The 9592-nt window shown below is 50.0% G+C and overlaps 1 protein-coding gene and 45 non-coding genes across 46 annotated transcripts in view; all 46 read right to left on the minus strand.

Moving 5' to 3' along the window:
- LOC129966581 (TNF receptor-associated factor 4-like) overlaps positions 1–9592 on the minus strand; it is a 357557-nt gene that overhangs the window by 286308 nt on the left and 61657 nt on the right. The gene's annotated exons all lie outside the window — the stretch shown is intronic.
- Positions 98–168, minus strand: Trnag-gcc (transfer RNA glycine (anticodon GCC)). Its single transcript has one exon. It is a non-coding gene; the product is annotated as a tRNA-Gly (tRNA).
- On the minus strand, positions 286–356 carry Trnag-gcc (transfer RNA glycine (anticodon GCC)). Its single transcript has one exon. It is a non-coding gene; the product is annotated as a tRNA-Gly (tRNA).
- On the minus strand, positions 482–552 carry Trnag-gcc (transfer RNA glycine (anticodon GCC)). The gene has a single exon. It is a non-coding gene; the product is annotated as a tRNA-Gly (tRNA).
- On the minus strand, positions 676–746 carry Trnag-gcc (transfer RNA glycine (anticodon GCC)). The gene has a single exon. It is a non-coding gene; the product is annotated as a tRNA-Gly (tRNA).
- On the minus strand, positions 872–942 carry Trnag-gcc (transfer RNA glycine (anticodon GCC)). The gene has a single exon. It is a non-coding gene; the product is annotated as a tRNA-Gly (tRNA).
- On the minus strand, positions 1060–1130 carry Trnag-gcc (transfer RNA glycine (anticodon GCC)). Its single transcript has one exon. It is a non-coding gene; the product is annotated as a tRNA-Gly (tRNA).
- Positions 1255–1325, minus strand: Trnag-gcc (transfer RNA glycine (anticodon GCC)). The gene has a single exon. It is a non-coding gene; the product is annotated as a tRNA-Gly (tRNA).
- Trnag-gcc (transfer RNA glycine (anticodon GCC)) lies at positions 1639–1709 on the minus strand. Its single transcript has one exon. It is a non-coding gene; the product is annotated as a tRNA-Gly (tRNA).
- Positions 1833–1903, minus strand: Trnag-gcc (transfer RNA glycine (anticodon GCC)). Its single transcript has one exon. It is a non-coding gene; the product is annotated as a tRNA-Gly (tRNA).
- Positions 2029–2099, minus strand: Trnag-gcc (transfer RNA glycine (anticodon GCC)). Its single transcript has one exon. It is a non-coding gene; the product is annotated as a tRNA-Gly (tRNA).
- Trnag-gcc (transfer RNA glycine (anticodon GCC)) lies at positions 2223–2293 on the minus strand. The gene has a single exon. It is a non-coding gene; the product is annotated as a tRNA-Gly (tRNA).
- Trnag-gcc (transfer RNA glycine (anticodon GCC)) lies at positions 2419–2489 on the minus strand. The gene has a single exon. It is a non-coding gene; the product is annotated as a tRNA-Gly (tRNA).
- Trnag-gcc (transfer RNA glycine (anticodon GCC)) lies at positions 2613–2683 on the minus strand. Its single transcript has one exon. It is a non-coding gene; the product is annotated as a tRNA-Gly (tRNA).
- Trnag-gcc (transfer RNA glycine (anticodon GCC)) lies at positions 2809–2879 on the minus strand. The gene has a single exon. It is a non-coding gene; the product is annotated as a tRNA-Gly (tRNA).
- Trnag-gcc (transfer RNA glycine (anticodon GCC)) lies at positions 3003–3073 on the minus strand. The gene has a single exon. It is a non-coding gene; the product is annotated as a tRNA-Gly (tRNA).
- Positions 3199–3269, minus strand: Trnag-gcc (transfer RNA glycine (anticodon GCC)). The gene has a single exon. It is a non-coding gene; the product is annotated as a tRNA-Gly (tRNA).
- Positions 3395–3465, minus strand: Trnag-gcc (transfer RNA glycine (anticodon GCC)). Its single transcript has one exon. It is a non-coding gene; the product is annotated as a tRNA-Gly (tRNA).
- On the minus strand, positions 3589–3659 carry Trnag-gcc (transfer RNA glycine (anticodon GCC)). Its single transcript has one exon. It is a non-coding gene; the product is annotated as a tRNA-Gly (tRNA).
- Trnag-gcc (transfer RNA glycine (anticodon GCC)) lies at positions 3785–3855 on the minus strand. The gene has a single exon. It is a non-coding gene; the product is annotated as a tRNA-Gly (tRNA).
- On the minus strand, positions 3979–4049 carry Trnag-gcc (transfer RNA glycine (anticodon GCC)). The gene has a single exon. It is a non-coding gene; the product is annotated as a tRNA-Gly (tRNA).
- On the minus strand, positions 4175–4245 carry Trnag-gcc (transfer RNA glycine (anticodon GCC)). Its single transcript has one exon. It is a non-coding gene; the product is annotated as a tRNA-Gly (tRNA).
- Positions 4369–4439, minus strand: Trnag-gcc (transfer RNA glycine (anticodon GCC)). Its single transcript has one exon. It is a non-coding gene; the product is annotated as a tRNA-Gly (tRNA).
- Trnag-gcc (transfer RNA glycine (anticodon GCC)) lies at positions 4565–4635 on the minus strand. The gene has a single exon. It is a non-coding gene; the product is annotated as a tRNA-Gly (tRNA).
- On the minus strand, positions 4761–4831 carry Trnag-gcc (transfer RNA glycine (anticodon GCC)). Its single transcript has one exon. It is a non-coding gene; the product is annotated as a tRNA-Gly (tRNA).
- Positions 4957–5027, minus strand: Trnag-gcc (transfer RNA glycine (anticodon GCC)). The gene has a single exon. It is a non-coding gene; the product is annotated as a tRNA-Gly (tRNA).
- Positions 5153–5223, minus strand: Trnag-gcc (transfer RNA glycine (anticodon GCC)). The gene has a single exon. It is a non-coding gene; the product is annotated as a tRNA-Gly (tRNA).
- Trnag-gcc (transfer RNA glycine (anticodon GCC)) lies at positions 5349–5419 on the minus strand. Its single transcript has one exon. It is a non-coding gene; the product is annotated as a tRNA-Gly (tRNA).
- On the minus strand, positions 5545–5615 carry Trnal-gag (transfer RNA leucine (anticodon GAG)). Its single transcript has one exon. It is a non-coding gene; the product is annotated as a tRNA-Leu (tRNA).
- On the minus strand, positions 5733–5803 carry Trnag-gcc (transfer RNA glycine (anticodon GCC)). The gene has a single exon. It is a non-coding gene; the product is annotated as a tRNA-Gly (tRNA).
- Trnag-gcc (transfer RNA glycine (anticodon GCC)) lies at positions 5929–5999 on the minus strand. Its single transcript has one exon. It is a non-coding gene; the product is annotated as a tRNA-Gly (tRNA).
- Trnag-gcc (transfer RNA glycine (anticodon GCC)) lies at positions 6123–6193 on the minus strand. Its single transcript has one exon. It is a non-coding gene; the product is annotated as a tRNA-Gly (tRNA).
- Trnag-gcc (transfer RNA glycine (anticodon GCC)) lies at positions 6515–6585 on the minus strand. Its single transcript has one exon. It is a non-coding gene; the product is annotated as a tRNA-Gly (tRNA).
- Trnag-gcc (transfer RNA glycine (anticodon GCC)) lies at positions 6891–6961 on the minus strand. Its single transcript has one exon. It is a non-coding gene; the product is annotated as a tRNA-Gly (tRNA).
- On the minus strand, positions 7087–7157 carry Trnag-gcc (transfer RNA glycine (anticodon GCC)). Its single transcript has one exon. It is a non-coding gene; the product is annotated as a tRNA-Gly (tRNA).
- On the minus strand, positions 7283–7353 carry Trnag-gcc (transfer RNA glycine (anticodon GCC)). Its single transcript has one exon. It is a non-coding gene; the product is annotated as a tRNA-Gly (tRNA).
- Trnag-gcc (transfer RNA glycine (anticodon GCC)) lies at positions 7479–7549 on the minus strand. The gene has a single exon. It is a non-coding gene; the product is annotated as a tRNA-Gly (tRNA).
- Trnag-gcc (transfer RNA glycine (anticodon GCC)) lies at positions 7675–7745 on the minus strand. The gene has a single exon. It is a non-coding gene; the product is annotated as a tRNA-Gly (tRNA).
- Positions 7871–7941, minus strand: Trnag-gcc (transfer RNA glycine (anticodon GCC)). The gene has a single exon. It is a non-coding gene; the product is annotated as a tRNA-Gly (tRNA).
- Trnag-gcc (transfer RNA glycine (anticodon GCC)) lies at positions 8059–8129 on the minus strand. The gene has a single exon. It is a non-coding gene; the product is annotated as a tRNA-Gly (tRNA).
- On the minus strand, positions 8255–8325 carry Trnag-gcc (transfer RNA glycine (anticodon GCC)). Its single transcript has one exon. It is a non-coding gene; the product is annotated as a tRNA-Gly (tRNA).
- On the minus strand, positions 8449–8519 carry Trnag-gcc (transfer RNA glycine (anticodon GCC)). Its single transcript has one exon. It is a non-coding gene; the product is annotated as a tRNA-Gly (tRNA).
- On the minus strand, positions 8645–8715 carry Trnag-gcc (transfer RNA glycine (anticodon GCC)). Its single transcript has one exon. It is a non-coding gene; the product is annotated as a tRNA-Gly (tRNA).
- Positions 8833–8903, minus strand: Trnag-gcc (transfer RNA glycine (anticodon GCC)). The gene has a single exon. It is a non-coding gene; the product is annotated as a tRNA-Gly (tRNA).
- Positions 9028–9098, minus strand: Trnag-gcc (transfer RNA glycine (anticodon GCC)). The gene has a single exon. It is a non-coding gene; the product is annotated as a tRNA-Gly (tRNA).
- Positions 9412–9482, minus strand: Trnag-gcc (transfer RNA glycine (anticodon GCC)). Its single transcript has one exon. It is a non-coding gene; the product is annotated as a tRNA-Gly (tRNA).

Here is a 9592-nt window from a genome sequence, read left to right on the forward strand (position 1 = left end):
TTCTAGAGTCAAACCCCATCCTCTTCAAATAGGAAGAACCGCAAGGTAACTCGATTCTCTCTTCAACTGAGCATCTGCGAGATCTAAAATGAAACGTTGCATCGGCCGGGAATCGAACCCGGGCCGCCCGCGTGGCAGGCGAGCATTCTACCACTGAACCACCGATGCTTCGAGAGAAAGGAAATTAAGAGTGCATTACTAGAGTTGAACCCCATCCTCTTCAAATAGGAAGAACCGCAAAGTAACTCGATTCTCTCTTCAACTGAGCATCTGCGAGATCTAAAATGCATCGGCCGGGAATCGAACCCGGGCCGCCCGCGTGGCAGGCGAGCATTCTACCACTGAACCACCGATGCTTCGAGAGAAAGGAAATTAAGAGTGCATTTCTAGAGTCAAACCCCATCCTCTTCAAATAGGAAGAACCGCAAGGTAACTCGATTCTCTCTTCAACTGAGCATCTGCGAGATCTAAAATGAAACGTTGCATCGGCCGGGAATCGAACCCGGGCCGCCCGCGTGGCAGGCGAGCATTCTACCACTGAACCACCGATGCTTCGAGAGAACTTAAATTAAGAGTGTATTTCCAGAGTCATTCCCCATCCTCTTCAAATAGGAAGAACCGCAAGGTAACTCGATTATCTCTTCAACTGAGCATGCGAGATCTAAAATCAAACGCTGCATCGGCCGGGAATCGAACGCGGGCAGCCCGCGTGGCAGGCGAGCATTCTACCACTGAACCACCGATGCTTCGAGAGAAAGGAAATTAAGAGTGCATTTCTAGAGTCAAACCCCATCCTCTTCAAATAGGAAGAACCGCAAGGTAACTCGATTCTCTCTTCAACTGAGCATCTGCGAGATCTAAAATGAAACGTTGCATCGGCCTGGAATCGAACCCGGGCCGCCCGCGTGGCAGGCGAGCATTCTACCACTGAAGCACCGATGCTTCGAGAGAAAGGAAATTAAGAGTGCATTTCTAGAGTCAAACCCCATCCTCTTCAAATAGGAAGAACCGCAAAGTAACTCGATTCTCTCTTCAACTGAGCATCTGCGAGATCTAAAATGCATCGGCCGGGAATCGAACCCGGGCCGCCCACGTGGCAGGCGAGCATTCTACCACTGAACCACCGATGCTTCGAGAGAACTAAATTAAGAGTGTATTTCCAGAGTCATTCCCCATCCTCTTCAAATAGGAAGAACCGCAAGGTAACTCGATTATCTCTTCAACTGAGCATCTGCGAGATCTAAAACCAAACGCTGCATCGGCCGGGAATCGAAGCCGGGCCGCCCGCGTGGCAGGCGAGCATTCTACCACTGAACCACTGATGCTTCGAGAGAAAGGAAATTAAGAGTGTATTTCCAGAGTCATTCCCCATCCTCTTCAAATAGGAAGAACCGCAAGGTAACTCGATTATCTCTTCAACTGAGCATCTGCGAGATCTAAAACCAAACGCTGCATCGGCCGGGAATCGAACCCGGGCCGCCCGCGTGGCAGGCGAGCATTCTACCACCGATGCTTCGAGAGAAAGGAAATTAAGAGTGCATTTCTAGAGTCAAACCCCATCCTCTTCAAATAGGAAGAAACGCAAGGTAACTCGATTCTCTCTTCAACTGAGCATCTGCGAGATCTAAAATGAAACGTTGCATCGGCCGGGAATCGAACCCGGGCCGCCCGCGGGGCAAGCGAGCATTCTACCACTGAACCACCGATGCTTCGAGAGAACTTAAATTAAGAGTGTATTTCCAGAGTCATTCCCCATCCTCTTCAAATAGGAAGAACCGCAAGGTAACTCGATTATCTCTTCAACTGAGCATGCGAGATCTAAAATCAAACGCTGCATCGGCCGGGAATCGAACGCGGGCAGCCCGCGTGGCAGGCGAGCATTCTACCACTGAACCACCGATGCTTCGAGTGAAAGGAAATTAAGAATGCATTTCTAGAGTCAAACCCCATCCTCTTCAAATAGGAAGAACCGCAAGGTAACTCGATTCTCTCTTCAACTGAGCATCTGCGAGATCTAAAATGAAGCGTTGCATCGGCCGGGAATCGAACCCGGGCCGCCCGCGTGGCAGGCGAGCATTCTACCACTGAACCACCGATGCTTCGAGAGAGCTTAAATTAAGAGTGTATTTCCAGAGTCATTCCCCATCCTCTTCAAATAGGAAGAACCGCAAGGTAACTCGATTATCTCTTCAACTGAGCATGCGAGATCTAAAATCAAACGCTGCATCGGCCGGGAATCGAACCCAGGCCGCCCGCGTGGCAGGCGAGCATTCTACCACTGAACCACCGATGCTTTGAGAGAAAGGAAATTAAGAGTGCATTTCTAGAGTCAAACCCCATTCTCTTGAAATAGGAAGAACCGCAAGGTAACTCGATTCTCTCTTCAACTGAGCATCTGCGAGATCTAAAATGAAACGTTGCATCGGCCGGGAATCGAACCCGGGCCGCCCGCGTGGCAGGCGAGCATTCTACCACTGAACCACCGATGCTTCGAGAGAACTTAAATTAAGAGTGTATTTCCAGAGTCATTCCCCATCCTCTTCAAATAGGAAGAACCGCAAGGTAACTCGATTATCTCTTCAACTGAGCATGCGAGATCTAAAATCAAACGCTGCATCGGCCGGGAATCGAACGCGGGCAGCCCGCGTGGCAGGCGAGCATTCTACCACTGAACCACTGATGCTTCGAGAGAAAGGAAATTAAGAGTGCATTTCTAGAGTCAAACCCCATCCTCTTCAAATAAGAAGAACCGCAAGGTAACTCGATTCTCTCTTCAACTGAGCATCTGCGAGATCTAAAATGAAACGTTGCATCGGCCGGGAATCGAACCCGGGCCGCCCGCGTGGCAGGCGAGCATTCTACCACTGAACCACCGATGCTTCGAGAGAACTTAAATTAAGAGTGTATTTCCAGAGTCATTCCCCATCCTCTTCAAATAGGAAGAACCGCAAGGTAACTCGATTATCTCTTCAACTGAGCATGCGAGATCTAAAATCAAACGCTGCATCGGCCGGGAATCGAACGCGGGCAGCCCGCGTGGCAGGCGAGCATTCTACCACTGAACCACCGATGCTTCGGGAGAAAGGAAATTAAGAGTGCATTTCTAGAGTCAAACCCCATCCTCTTCAAATAAGAAGAACCGCAAGGTAACTCGATTCTCTCTTCAACTGAGCATCTGCGAGATCTAAAATGAAACGTTGCATCGGCCGGGAATCGAACGCGGGCAGCCCGCGTGGCAGGCGAGCATTCTACCACTGAACCACCGATGCTTCGAGAGAAAGGAAATTAAGAGTGCATTTCTAGAGTCAAACCCCATCCTCTTCAAATAGGAAGAACCGCAAGGTAACTCGATTCTCTCTTCAACTGAGCATCTGCGAGATCTAAAATGAAACGTTGCATCGGCCGGGAATCGAACCCGGGCCGCCCGCGTGGCAGGCGAGCATTCTACCACTGAACCACCGATGCTTCGAGAGAACTTAAATTAAGAGTGTATTTCCAGAGTCATTCCCCATCCTCTTCAAATAGGAAGAACCGCAAGGTAACTCGATTATCTCTTCAACTGAGCATGCGAGATCTAAAATCAAACGCTGCATCGGCCGGGAATCGAACCCAGGCCGCCCGCGTGGCAGGCGAGCATTCTACCACTGAACCACCGATGCTTCGAGAGAAAGGAAATTAAGAGTGCATTTCTAGAGTCAAACCCCATTCTCTTGAAATAGGAAGAACCGCAAGGTAACTCGATTCTCTCTTCAACTGAGCATCTGCGAGATCTAAAATGAAACGTTGCATCGGCCGGGAATCGAACCCGGGCCGCCCGCGTGGCAGGCGAGCATTCTACCACTGAACCACCGATGCTTCGAGAGAACTTAAATTAAGAGTGTATTTCCGGAGTCATTCCCCATCCTCTTCAAATAGGAAGAACCGCAAGGTAACTCGATTATCTCTTCAACTGAGCATGCGAGATCTAAAATCAAACGCTGCATCGGCCGGGAATCGAACGCGGGCAGCCCGCGTGGCAGGCGAGCATTCTACCACTGAACCACCGATGCTTCGAGAGAAAGGAAATTAAGAGTGCATTTCTAGAGTCAAACCCCATCCTCTTCAAATAAGAAGAACCGCAAGGTAACTCGATTCTCTCTTCAACTGAGCATCTGCGAGATCTAAAATGAAACGTTGCATCGGCCGGGAATCGAACCCGGGCCGCCCGCGTGGCAGGCGAGCATTCTACCACTGAACCACCGATGCTTCGAGAGAACTTAAATTAAGAGTGTATTTCCAGAGTCATTCCCCATCCTCTTCAAATAGGAAGAACCGCAAGGTAACTCGATTATCTCTTCAACTGAGCATGCGAGATCTAAAATCAAACGCTGCATCGGCCGGGAATCGAACGCGGGCAGCCCGCGTGGCAGGCGAGCATTCTACCACTGAACCACCGATGCTTCGAGAGAAAGGAAATTAAGAGTGCATTTCTAGAGTCAAACCCCATCCTCTTCAAATAGGAAGAACCGCAAGGTAACTCGATTCTCTCTTCAACTGAGCATCTGCGAGATCTAAAATGAAACGTTGCATCGGCCGGGAATCGAACCCGGGCCGCCAGCGTGGCAGGCGAGCATTCTACCACTGAACCACCGATACTTCGAGAGAAAGGAAATTAAGAGTGCATTTCTAGAGTCAAACCCCATCCTCTTCAAATAGGAAGAACCGCAAGGTAACTCGATTCTCTCTTCAACTGAGCATCTGCGAGATCTAAAATGAAATGTTGCATCGGCCGGGAATCGAACCCGGGCCGCCCGCGTGGCAGGCGAGCATTCTACCACTGAACCACCGATGCTTCGAGAGAAAGGAAATTAAGAGTGCATTTCTAGAGTCAAACCCCATCCTCTTCAAATAGGAAGAACCGCAAGGTAACTCGATTATCTCTTCAACTGAGCATCTGCCAGATCTAAAACCAAACGCTGCATCGGCCGCTAATCGAACCCGGGCCGCCCGCGTGGCAGGCGAGCATTCTACCACTGAACCACCGATGCTTCGAGAGAAAGGAAATTAAGAGTGCATTTCTAGAGTCAAACCCCATCCTCTTCAAATAGGAAGAACCGCAAGGTAACTCGATTCTCTCTTCAACTGAGCATCTGCGAGATCTAAAATGAAACGTTGCATCGGCCGGGAATCGAACCCGGGCCGCCAGCGTGGCAGGCGAGCATTCTACCACTGAACCACCGATACTTCGAGAGAAAGGAAATTAAGAGTGCATTTCTAGAGTCAAACCCCATCCTCTTCAAATAGGAAGAACCGCAAGGTAACTCGATTCTCTCTTCAACTGAGCATCTGCGAGATCTAAAATGAAACGTTGCATCGGCCGGGAATCGAACCCGGGCCGCCCGCGTGGCAGGCGAGCATTCTACCACTGAACCACCGATGCTTCGAGAGAAAGGAAATTAAGAGTGCATTTCTAGAGTCAAACCCCATCCTCTTCAAATAGGAAGAACCGCAAGGTAACTCGATTCTCTCTTCAACTGAGCATCTGCGAGATCTAAAATGAAACGTTGCATCGGCCGGGAATCGAACCCGGGCCGCCCGCGTCTCAGGCGAGCATTCTACCACTGAATCACCGATGCTTCGAGAGAAAGGAAATTAAGAGTGCATTTCTAGAGTTAAACCCCATCCTCTTCAAATAGGAAGAACCGCAAAGTAACTCGATTCTCTCTTCAACTGAGCATCTGCGAGATCTAAAATGCATCGGCCGGGAATCGAACCCGGGCCGCCCGCGTGGCAGGCGAGCATTCTACCACTGAACCACCGATGCTTCGAGAGAAAGGAAATTAAGAGTGCATTTCTAGAGTCAAACCCCATCCTCTTCAAATAGGAAGAACCGCAAGGTATCTCGATTCTCTCTTCAACTGAGCATCTGCGAGATCTAAAATGAAACGTTGCATCGGCCGGGAATCGAACCCGTGCCGCCCGCGTGGCAGGCGAGCATTCTACCACTGAACCACCGATGCTTCGAGAGAACTTAAATTAAGAGTGTATTTCCAGAGTCATTCCCCATCCTCTTCAAATAGGAAGAACCGCAAGGTAACTCGATTATCTCTTCAACTGAGCATGCGAGATCTAAAATCAAACGCTGCATCGGCCGGGAATCGAAAGCGGGCAGCCCGCGTGGCAGGCGAGCATTCTACCACTGAACCACCGATGCTTCGAGAGAACTTAAATTAAGAGTGTATTTCCAGAGTCATTCCCCATCCTCTTCAAATAGGAAGAACCGCAAGGTAACTCGATTATCTCTTCAACTGAGCATCTGCGAGATCTAAAACCAAACGCTGCATCGGCCGGGAATCGAAGCCGGGCCGCCCGCGTGGCAGGCGAGCATTCTACCACTGAACCACTGATTCTTCGAGAGAAAGGAAATTAAGAGTGCATTTCTAGAGTCAAACCCCATCCTCTTCAAATAGGAAGAACCGCAAGGTAACTCGATTCTCTCTTCAACTGAGCATCTGCGAGATCTAAAATGAAACGTTGCATCGGCCGGGAATCGAACCCGGGCCGCCCGCGTGGCAGGCGAGCATTCTACCACTGAACCACCGATGCTTCGAGAGAACTTAAATTAAGAGTGTATTTCCAGAGTCATTCCCCATCCTCTTCAAATAGGAAGAACCGCAAGGTAACTCGATTATCTCTTCAACTGAGCATCTGCGAGATCTAAAACCAAACGCTGCATCGGCCGGGAATCGAACCCGGGCCGCCCGCGTGGCAGGCGAGCATTCTACCACCGATGCTTCGAGTGAAAGTAAATTAAGAGTGCATTTCTAGAGTCAAACCCCATCCTCTTCAAATAGGAAGAACCGCAAAGTAACTCGATTCTCTCTTCAACTGAGCATCTGCGAGATCTAAAATGCATCGGCCGGGAATCGAACCCGGGCCGCCCGCGTGGCAGGCGAGCATTCTACCACTGAACCACCGATGCTTCGAGAGAACTTAAATTAAGAGTGTATTTCCAGAGTCATTCCCCATCCTCTTCAAATAGGAAGAACCGCAAGGTAACTCGATTATCTCTTCAACTGAGCATCTGCGAGATCTAAAACCAAACGCTGCATCGGCCGGGAATCGAAGCCGGGCCGCCCGCGTGGCAGGCGAGCATTCTACCACTGAACCACTGATGCTTCGAGAGAAAGGAAATTAAGAGTGCATTTCTAGAGTCAAACCCCATCCTCTTCAAATAGGAAGAACCGCAAGGTAACTCGATTCTCTCTTCAACTGAGCATCTGCGAGATCTAAAATGAAACGTTGCATCGGCCGGGAATCGAACCCGGGCCGCCCGCGTGGCAGGCGAGCATTCTACCACTGAACCACCGATGCTTCGAGAGAACTTAAATTAAGAGTGTATTTCCAGAGTCAAACCCCATCCTCTTCAAATAGGAAGAACCGCAAGGTAACTCGATTCTCTCTTCAACTGAGCATCTGCGAGATCTAAAATGAAACGTTGCATCGGCCGGGAATCGAACCCGGGCCGCCCGCTTGGCAGGCGAGCATTCTACCACTGAACCACCGATGCTTCGAGAGAAAGGAAATTAAGAGTGCATTTCTAGAGTCAAACCCCATCCTCTTCAAATAGGAAGAACCGCACGGTAACTCGATTCTCTCTTCAACTGAGCATCTGCGAGATCTAAAATGAAACGTTGCATCGGCCGGGAATCGAACCCGGGCCGCCCGCGTGGCAGGCGAGCATTCTACCACTGAACCACCGATGCTTCGAGAGAAAGGAAATTAAGAGTGCATTTCTAGAGTCAAACCCCATCCTCTTCAAATAGGAAGAACCGCAAGGTAACTCGATTCTCTCTTCAACTGAGCATCTGCGAGATCTAAAATGAAACGTTGCATCGGCCGGGAATCGAACCCGGGCCGCCCGCGTGGCAGGCGAGCATTCTACCACTGAACCACCGATGCTTCGAGAGAAAGGAAATTAAGAGTGCATTACTAGAGTTGAACCCCATCCTCTTCAAATAGGAAGAACCGCAAAGTAACTCGATTCTCTCTTCAACTGAGCATCTGCGAGATCTAAAATGCATCGGCCGGGAATCGAACCCGGGCCGCCCGCGTGGCAGGCGAGCATTCTACCACTGAACCACCGATGCTTCGAGAGAAAGGAAATTAAGAGTGCATTTCTAGAGTCAAACCCCATCCTCTTCAAATAGGAAGAACCGCAAGGTAACTCGATTCTCTCTTCAACTGAGCATCTGCGAGATCTAAAATGAAACGTTGCATCGGCCGGGAATCGAACCCGGGCCGCCCGCGTGGCAGGCGAGCATTCTACCACTGAACCACCGATGCTTCGAGAGAACTTAAATTAAGAGTGTATTTCCAGAGTCATTCCCCATCCTCTTCAAATAGGAAGAACCGCAAGGTAACTCGATTATCTCTTCAACTGAGCATGCGAGATCTAAAATCAAACGCTGCATCGGCCGGGAATCGAACGCGGGCAGCCCGCGTGGCAGGCGAGCATTCTACCACTGAACCACCGATGCTTCGAGAGAAAGGAAATTAAGAGTGCATTTCTAGAGTCAAACCCCATCCTCTTCAAATAGGAAGAACCGCAAGGTAACTCGATTCTCTCTTCAACTGAGCATCTGCGAGATCTAAAATGAAACGTTGCATCGGCCTGGAATCGAACCCGGGCCGCCCGCGTGGCAGGCGAGCATTCTACCACTGAAGCACCGATGCTTCGAGAGAAAGGAAATTAAGAGTGCATTTCTAGAGTCAAACCCCATCCTCTTCAAATAGGAAGAACCGCAAAGTAACTCGATTCTCTCTTCAACTGAGCATCTGCGAGATCTAAAATGCATCGGCCGGGAATCGAACCCGGGCCGCCCACGTGGCAGGCGAGCATTCTACCACTGAACCACCGATGCTTCGAGAGAACTAAATTAAGAGTGTATTTCCAGAGTCATTCCCCATCCTCTTCAAATAGGAAGAACCGCAAGGTAACTCGATTATCTCTTCAACTGAGCATCTGCGAGATCTAAAACCAAACGCTGCATCGGCCGGGAATCGAAGCCGGGCCGCCCGCGTGGCAGGCGAGCATTCTACCACTGAACCACTGATGCTTCGAGAGAAAGGAAATTAAGAGTGTATTTCCAGAGTCATTCCCCATCCTCTTCAAATAGGAAGAACCGCAAGGTAACTCGATTATCTCTTCAACTGAGCATCTGCGAGATCTAAAACCAAACGCTGCATCGGCCGGGAATCGAACCCGGGCCGCCCGCGTGGCAGGCGAGCATTCTACCACCGATGCTTCGAGAGAAAGGAAATTAAGAGTGCATTTCTAGAGTCAAACCCCATCCTCTTCAAATAGGAAGAAACGCAAGGTAACTCGATTCTCTCTTCAACTGAGCATCTGCGAGATCTAAAATGAAACGTTGCATCGGCCGGGAATCGAACCCGGGCCGCCCGCGGGGCAAGCGAGCATTCTACCACTGAACCACCGATGCTTCGAGAGAACTTAAATTAAGAGTGTATTTCCAGAGTCATTCCCCATCCTCTTCAAATAGGAAGAACCGCAAGGTAACTCGATTATCTCTTCAACTGAGCATGCGAGATC

This window comes from Argiope bruennichi, chromosome 4 (assembly GCF_947563725.1).
Source record: "Argiope bruennichi chromosome 4, qqArgBrue1.1, whole genome shotgun sequence".
Classification (NCBI taxonomy): Eukaryota; Metazoa; Arthropoda; class Arachnida; order Araneae; family Araneidae; genus Argiope; species Argiope bruennichi.